The sequence below is a fragment of the Poecilia reticulata genome, chromosome 1 (genome assembly GCF_904066995.2).
Source record: "Poecilia reticulata chromosome 1, P_reticulata-male-v2, whole genome shotgun sequence".
NCBI lineage: Eukaryota > Metazoa > Chordata > Actinopteri > Cyprinodontiformes > Poeciliidae > Poecilia > Poecilia reticulata.
The window spans coordinates 11,640,178-11,649,370 of NC_088830.1; the positions used below are offsets into that span (position 1 = coordinate 11,640,178).

Sequence of the window (9,193 nt, forward strand, 5' to 3'; positions counted from 1 at the left end):
CAGACATATGGGGCGGAACGCCAACTAAAATCCAAGGTAATGAGGAAGGTTCGGTGTCCATCGACTGTCTTTATGAAACCGATGATGTCAACAACCTGAAGTACGTCTGCACAGGAAACCGGCGCTCTGTATGTTTACAGAAAGCAATAATCACCTCTAATAAAAGACAAAATGGACGATTCACACTCACTGATGACAAGAATGCGAGAATTTTCAGAGTCACCATTTCCAGTCTGAGCCTGAGGGATTCTGGGTCGTATCTTTTTGGTGTCCAGAGAAACGCAGGATGGGATGGTTTCTGTACTTTTGCCCTGGTGGTCAAAGGTGAGACGTTCAAACTTTACATCAACTCTATGAATTTATGAAGGGAAACAGCTGTTATGTTTATTTTCTGTGTTGAAAACATCTAAAATAAAAAAGACATACCTCAATGATTCTTCTTTTTTATAAATTAGACTGGTGCTGTGTGACATCCAAGAACATGAATGGCATCGAGGGACGTCAGATAACATGGCAGTGTCCTTATCCACGTGAACATCGTAATAACAGGATGTTTATCTGCAAAGGAAACCAACGCAGTGACTGTACAGACATGATGGGTCAAACGAGGTTCGCAGTGCACAGCGTTTCTTCCAGCTCTTTCTCTGTTACCATCACTAACTTGGAAGCAAGGGATGCTGGGACGTACTGGTGTCGATCAAACTCAGAGTGGAGTGTTGGAAGCTACACTAAGGTCCATCTATCTGTAGGTAAGAGCAAAACACAATATAAATAGTTTTCATTAGTCAACTGTGGGACTTCCAAGATATTATTCTTGATCATTATAATTTATTTCCTCTATAAAATAAATTAATATCATGAAGTTGAAATGAAAGATATGACTAAAACAATAAAAGCAGCAGAAAAGACAAAATGGGACAGATTGTTTATATGAATCTGTTCAATTGTTTAATAGTAACTAGTCTGGCACAAGAATTGTGTCATTTTTAATCCAACTTATTTCCTTGTTTGCTTCAGAAAAAGAACAAATTACAGAAAATAAAGTGCTTAGGGATCTGCAAAAACAGAAACAGACAGAAAGCGAGGCATTAAATGACGTGAAAATACCAGAGACGAAAAAGAGGAAACAGGTTTTATCACCAATATTCTTTTCAGTACCCTTTTTATATTATGCTATTTTCAAATACGTCCTCAGTGGAGCTTTTAACACAATTGAGCCTCACAAGCTGTGGGACTTATTTGGTGTTTGGTGTGAGATTTGAAACCCAACAATCAGCAAAATGCCATAAAGTTCATACTAGTTTTTTTTTTTAAACTTCGGACTTTGCTGCATTTTTGTGCAAAGAAGCAAAAGAAAGAAGATTTTCCATTTTCAACATTTTTAATTGATTTCTAATTAGATATGGACACAATAAAAAAACCCCCGGATAAGATGGCAGGAAGGAGAAAGAGGAAACTGACCAGGTTTACACTACTGCTAGAGTTTGATCTGGAGTATTTATTGTATTATAATGTCTGACATGTATTCAAAGGAACAAACTTAGCTTTCAACTGTTTAGTTATTTTGATAATGGTCTATATAAACTGAAATGTTATCCTTTATGAGAAACGTTTTGGAAGAAAAGGAAGAAATATAAAGTATTTTGAGTGAATTTATTTTAAAGCTGCAATGATGCTTCGATTTGTTACAGCCAATTGTAAAAAGAAACAAAGGCAAGATGAAGTTAACTAAAAGTCTTTTTCTGCTACAGCTTATCGTCTCCAGACAGTGGCAAAGGTCACCACAACTCAGACAGCAGCTGACGTCTTTAACCAATCAAGGTACAGAGCGGAGAGACAGTCTGTCCATCAAAGTGTTTCTCTGATTTAGTCATAAACTACAACTTCAAAGTCAAAATCACCAAATTAAGACTGTAGACATTTAAAACTAGACTCAGTGAGGTGAACTTTATTGTGCTTCAGGTGTTTAATCTGTTTTTATCTTTATATGCACTGTAGGTGGATCTTTCTATGGCCTTCTTGCTGCACCTCCTGTCCTACTAATGATAGTGATAATTATCATCCTGGTTGTGTGGAAGAAGAATTGTCACAAAGTAAAAGGTGAGTTGAGTTTTTCCACTGCCAACAAAAGCAAACACATCTGACAGCTGATTTTGTTTTATCGTGCTTTTCTTCATCAAAAGCAGAAGTTGCTACAAACAGATGCCAACATGTGGCAGCAGACACAGAGGAAGTGACTGGAGGAGCAGATGTAAGAAAATGTAATGTTTACATATTTGCTGGAAGGAACGATGTTAATTTATGCAATATATATTAGTTTTATACTTTAGCTTTAATCTCCCACAGCTATAAGAAAAAAAACAATCACCCTGGTGTCTGATCTAAAAAAGTAATACTTTAGTTTTATGGGGAAAATAAATAATAAGTGGATGTATTAATTTATGATCTGTTCCTTCTTTTTGTAGCTTTACGAAAATCATGATGATCCTGCAAAGCGCTCACAGCAGATGACCTGCAAAGAGCAGAGATCAGTTCACTTCTTTAAGGACTATGAAGATGAAGCTCAATACGGAAACATTTCAACAACTGAGGATATTTACTGCAATGAGTTCTTTTTAAAAACTCAAGAGAGTGAGCCAAATATTGGGTCCGACCTGCATGTGGATATTTGTGTGAGGCTGAAACTTTTTATTGAATTCCTAAAAGTCTTATTTTTTTAAGTAACATCATCATCATCATCTATGGAGAGCCATTTCAGCCAAAATTAAATAAATAAATAAATGGGTGAAATAAATAAAAAATGAGTAAAATAAATCAAAAAATGAAGAAAATGAGTGAAATAAATAAATAATTTGTTAAATAAATAATTTAGCTTTTTCATTAACCCATTTTTTCATTTATTTATTTTCATATTATCAATTTCTCAATTTCCCTTTTTCATTAATCTATTTTTCATTTACCCACTTTTCATTAATCTATTTTTCATTTAACCATTTTTTAATTTAGCTTTTTCATTAACCCCATTTTTCATTTCTTTATTTTTCACATTATCAATTTCCCAATTTCTCTTTTTCATTTATCTATTTTTTATTTATCCCTTTATCCATTTACCCATTTTTCATTAATTTATTTTTCAATTAACCACTTTTCAATTTCCCTTTTTTATTAACCCAATTTTTTCATTTATTTATTTTTCAGATTATCAATTTCTCTATTTCTCTTTTTCATTTATCTATTTTTCATTAATCTATTTTTCATTTGTCCATTTTTCATTTATCCCTTTATCTATTTACCCATTTTTCATTAATCTATTTTTTAATTTAAACATTTTTTTATTTCCTTTTTCCATTAACCCGATTTTCTATTTCCCAGTTTCATTAATCAATTTCTCATATATCCCTTTTTTATTTACCCAATTTTCTTTTATCTATTTTTCATTCAACATTTGTTTGAAAAATCTTTACTTTTCCCATTTTCCAATTCCCCTTATTCATTTAGTATTTCCTTATTTTCTTATTTATCACATTCTATTTCCCCGCAAAACTTAGGGAAAAAATAAATGCAAATGAGGAGAGGCACGTCATCAGGCTACAACTTCCCCAATTGGTTGGTTAGCGTCACACCCATACTTTGCTTCAAGAAAGATGGCGACCTACTAACGGGTTATCAATAAGCTGAAGCTCATTAACTTCATTAGAAAATAGTGTTATTACTCCTGACTTTAGTTCTCGTGTGGCCGCTCAGACAGAACGTGTTTCAGTTGGCGGCTCTCATGGACTCAGAGCTTCACCGTCGGGAGTTTTTATAGTTTGAACGAAGCGGCCGCTGAAGTTGGCTTACGATTGAAGGTTCGGGACACCTTCGTAGCTACCAGCTGTGATCCAACTATAAGGAGCAACTTTACTGTACATCGTAAGTGAACTGCAATATCCAGAGGCAGCTCTACGGAGCATCGACCTGAAAGAATGAGAATGACAAGCCTTGGAGATCTGCGTCGGAGGCCATCTTTCAGACATGCACCGCTGCTGTCCGTCCAGGATCCTCCGGTTGTCCAGACGTTGCACGGTAAGCTACTAACGCTGATGTTTGTTTTCCAACTACAGTCATATTTAATCAATAGGGCTCAATTACGATCGCGGGAGGTTTTGAGTTGATCTCGGCAGTAGGTGACAAACTGAACGTCTCCAGGATGTTGAGACCAGCACGTCCTCTGATCCAATACATCTTATTAAGGATAAAATCAACAAAACGTGTTCAAATTAATGGCCCAACAGGTTGATTAAAGACAGTAAAAAGGTAGGAGTGGTTTCGAGTCGATCGCCTTGTTTTACCTTTGTAAACAGACAACCTGAATACAGTGACATTTAGTGAGGGTACAGAATGGAGAATGGATAAAAGCTGAACTCCTGCTACAATCTTTGCGTCTCTTGGTTACATCCCTGAGGTGTGCCAAGTGTGGCCCACATGCATATGCACTGTTGAAAATGAGAAGCTGACATTCACAAATGACATTGAAATAAATTCTAGTCCAACTTCTGGTTTGTTGCGATTCCTCTGGATCCTGTTGGAGGAAAAATATCCCAACTTCACAAGATGTGGCTTTAACCTAACTCCTGTCAGTCTGAAGCTTCTCATATTTGGGTCATCAAACCAAAGTTCAGATCTACCATAACTGGTTCCATCGCCACCAGGTCAAAAGTACAGCTTTTTGGCGCAGCACATTCATTAATGTTTCCATCATGTATGTTTTCAGATGCAGACCATCCTGCAGGCCTCTGGTCTCAGTGTTTCCCTTCAGACTCCCAGTGGGCTCACAGCTTCAGGATGACCAGAGACCTTCACCTTTCTGGAGCAGGAACACTCGGCCAAATGCACTGGTGACACATTCATTTAAAAAAAATTGGCTGTTCTTATACCATTGATATGCATGAACCGTCTGTATTTTACTGTTTTGAATAAACAAACTGATTATTATGAAATCTGTGTTCCTTCTAATATGTGAAGTTCTAATTTAATCAAATCTCATGTTTTCACGTCCCAGAGACAATAAAATGATCGTTTGTTTGTGGCTTAAAATAAAGGAAGCGATCTTAATAGAACAAAGCTACAAAAATAGAATACAGATTGAAAGTTTTGGACCTGTTTTATTTTTTGGTTTCATTACACTGAAGATTCTTCAACATGAAGCTAAACAGTGAGTGGAGTACCTTATATGTACAACAACGTAGAAATGAACAAACTGACATATTGGGTTCTTAATAGCAACCCTAGCAGTTATTTTACACAGCTTGGTTTATTGAATAATGATTGTGTTCATTTACGGACGCCTTCAATTGGAAATTTGCAATCTGAAGTATCAATAAAATAGTTTAACCAGTCAGTCCTCAGGTCGTCTGCCCTGCATGTTTCAGGCCTCAGTAAATGTCTGATGGATGAGCTAATGCTATCGTTTGTATCAGGTGCTCTGGAACAAACACTTTAAAATGTTAATGTCCTGTGTAACAAAGTGATATAGACAAATGTTTTCATCTCACTGTCATTTCCACTCTATAGCTGAAGTTCATCACATTTCTGGATGTTCTGTGTTTCAGTTAAATTGAAGTTAGCAGGTTTTTAATCAGGCCACAACACCCTGTGTGTGTTGGGTTTAAGAAAAGAGGCTGCTCTGTTGAGCACCAGCATTCATTTTTCCTCTGATGTTTGGGTGAACTCTTCTCTGTGGAGGTCGGGCGTCTCTCTGCTTCGTCCTGAAGGAGACCCATCAGGAGTTCTGGTGCTGCTCACAGTGCAGACGGTTCTCCTCAGTGTTCGCCATGTCAGGCCTGGTCCCTCTCAGCCAGGATCTCCAGTCATTCTGTTCCTTCACCCTTGAATAAACATAACAGAATATGTTCTGGGTGTAATGATTCATTTGTTAATTGAAACAATGTTTAGTATCAAAATAAGATTAATTTATTTCCTTAACAGTTCCTTCTCCTGTTCCCTCAGAAGGGCAGAGTTTAGGAGTGACTAATTACATTTACTTAAATATAGTTGAGTAACTTTTTGAAACTCAAATGAACTTTTAGGAATACTCTTACTATGCTGAACTTTTTACTTTTACTCAAGTCATTTTATTATGAGGCATCACTATTATTTAAACTAATTTTTCATTTTGTCTTTAAAATACCAAAATTTCCACTGAACTTAATATTTTGGGCCTTCTAATTGTGTATTTTTTTTAGATATGAAATAATTGATAACTTGATCAGTTACTCAGTACTGATCAACTTTTTACCAAATGCTTCTTTACTCTTGTTTAATTTCTTATTCAGCTACGATTTACTTTGAGTAAAAACATGTTGAAGTGCTACTGTTATTCCTAGAGTATAAATTGTGGGTCCTCTGTCCACCTCTAAGGAACAGTAACCAAATGTTGAGGCACATGTTGACCAAAAACAGGAAAACTAAGGTGGGCAAGTTATACATACAAAGAAATACTTAAATTAATAGTCATATTTACTTTATATGCATGTGGGCCACACTTGGCACACCTCAGGGATGTAACCAAGAGACGCAAAGATTGTAGCAGGAGTTCAGCTTTTATCCATTCTCCATTCTGTACCCTCACTAAATGTCACTGTATTCCGGTTGTCTGTTTACAAAGGTAAAACAAGGCGATCGACTCGAAACCACTCCTACCTTTTTACTGTCTTTAATCACCTGTTGGGCCATTAATTTGAACACGTTTTGTTGATTTTATCCTTAATAAGATGTATTGGATCAGAGGACGTGCTGGTCTCAACATCCTGGAGGCGTTCAGTTTGTCACCTACTGCCGAGATCAACTCAAAACCTCCCGCGATCGTAATTGAGCCCTATTGATTAAATATGACTGTAGTTGGAAAACAAACATCAGCGTTAGTAGCTTACCGTGCAACGTCTGGACAACCGGAGGATCCTGGACGGACAGCAGCGGTGCATGTCTGAAAGATGGCCTCCGACGCAGATCTCCAAGGCTTGTCATTCTCATTCTTTCAGGTCGATGCTCCGTAGAGCTGCCTCTGGATATTGCAGTTCACTTACGATGTACAGTAAAGTTGCTCCTTATAGTTGGATCACAGCTGGTAGCTACGAAGGTGTCCCGAACCTTCAATCGTAAGCCAACTTCAGCGGCCGCTTCGTTCAAACTATAAAAACTCCCGACGGTGAAGCTCTGAGTCCATGAGAGCCGCCAACTGAAACACGTTCTGTCTGAGCGGCCACACGAGAACTAAAGTCAGGAGTAATAACACTATTTTCTAATGAAGTTAATGAGCTTCAGCTTATTGATAACCCGTTAGTAGGTCGCCATCTTTCTTGAAGCAAAGTATGGGTGTGACGCTAACCAACCAATTGGGGAAGTTGTAGCCTGATGACGTGCCTCTCCTCATTTGCATTTATTTTTTCCCTAAGTTTTGCGGGGAAATAGAATGTGATAAATAAGAAAATAAGGAAATACTAAATGAATAAGGGGAATTGGAAAATGGGAAAAGTAAAGATTTTTCAAACAAATGTTGAATGAAAATAGATAAAAGAAAATTGGGTAAATAAAAAAGGGATATATGAGAAATTGATTAATGAAACTGGGAAATAGAAAATCGGGTTAATGGAAAAAGGAAATAAAAAATGTTTAAATTAAAAATAGATTAATGAAAAATGGGTAAATAGATAAAGGGATAAATGAAAAAATGGACAAATGAAAAATAGATTAATGAAAAATAGATAAATGAAAAAGAGAAATAGAGAAATTGATAATCGGAAAAATAAATAAATGAAAAAATTGGGTTAATAAAAAAGGGAAATTGAAAAGTGGTTAATTGAAAAATAAATTAATGAAAAATGGGTAAATGGATAAAGGGATAAATAAAAATAGATAAATGAAAAGAGAAATTGGGAAATTGATAATGTGAAAAATAAAGAAATGAAAAATGGGGTTAATGAAAAAGCTAAATTAAAAATGGTTAAATGAAAAATAGATTAATGAAAAGTGGGTAAATGAAAAATAGATTAATGAAAAAGGGAAATTGAGAAATTGATAATATGAAAAATAAATAAATGAAAAAATGGGTTAATGAAAAAGCTAAATTATTTATTTAACAAATTATTTATTTATTTCACTCATTTTCTTCATTTTTTTATTTATTTCACCCATTTATTTATTTATTTAATTTTGGCTGAAATGGCTCTCCATAATCATCATCATCTTAATGCTGATGGTAGTGACAACTTTCATGAGCTTTAAAATTATGCTTTTTCATTACTTCATACTAATAAAACTGCAGTTTTGTTTTCCTATATACACAATTTTAAGTCAAAATAAATAAACGGCAAATGTCATGATTCTAGTGTGTCAGTGGGATTTTGTGGAACCTTTTACTGACGGCTTCATTAAAAATAGTAAAAAAGAAAAATAAAGAAATACAGAAAAGTTAGCAATGGGCATAAGACTCAAAAGGCTGGATGCAGAAGACATCCAGTTGGATGCTGAGTGTTTGTTCCAGTTGTGAAGGTGAGAAGATTTAGAGAAGAAAACGCTTTGGATTATTCTGTGTTCATAAAGAGGTTTCCTTAAACAGACAACATTAAATGCCTTGAATTAGTGAAGTGGTGGTTACACAGGCAATAAGAAAGGATAAAAAAACAACTGCTTGTTCAGCAATTTATTGAGTTGTGCTTCACCATGACACCACTAGGTGGTAGTGCAGCTTTAGAAAACTTCCTAGAATACATTTTCTGTCAATGGTGAGAAGTTTGATTGATGGTAGATCAAAATATTTGGTGCAATAATTTATGTGATGTAACACCAATAGCTGAGAACCTGTTTTAAAAATGTATACAACAAATAACATTAGTAAAGAATATTATATATGTAAAGCATAATATATTTGATTTCTGTGAAAAGGGAAAAATAATTCCTTCTTGTGAAAACAGAATTAAATTTCTTTCTTTGTAATCATGTCCAAACAGGGAAAACAATGTAAAATAAAGTTAATATAATGTAGGCACCTACCACATGTACCTATTTCTGGGGATAATTTTGAGAGTTGACGCATTTTGATGTGTGTTGTCAAACTGAGCTATCTAATGTTTTTTTCACCATAGATTTAAATAAAGAAATAATAATAAAATATAAAATAAAACAGACTGCTCCACAGTGCAGTCCTAAAACAGCA

General features: G+C 35.2%; 2 long non-coding RNA genes across 2 annotated transcripts; one reads left to right on the plus strand and one right to left on the minus strand.

The window, feature by feature from the left end:
- The first annotated feature begins 2,738 nt into the window (after nt 1–2,738).
- LOC145551294 (uncharacterized) lies at nt 2,739–4,979 on the plus strand. The gene is made up of 2 exons (XR_014087106.1): nt 2,739–4,065; nt 4,754–4,979. It is a non-coding gene; the product is annotated as an uncharacterized LOC145551294 (long non-coding RNA).
- A 145-nt stretch (nt 4,980–5,124) lies between these two features.
- Nucleotides 5,125–7,635, minus strand: LOC145551304 (uncharacterized). The gene is made up of 2 exons (XR_014087116.1): nt 6,912–7,635; nt 5,125–5,867 (listed from the first exon to the last, which is right to left on the minus strand). It is a non-coding gene; the product is annotated as an uncharacterized LOC145551304 (long non-coding RNA).
- Between the last annotated feature and the right edge of the window lie 1,558 nt (nt 7,636–9,193).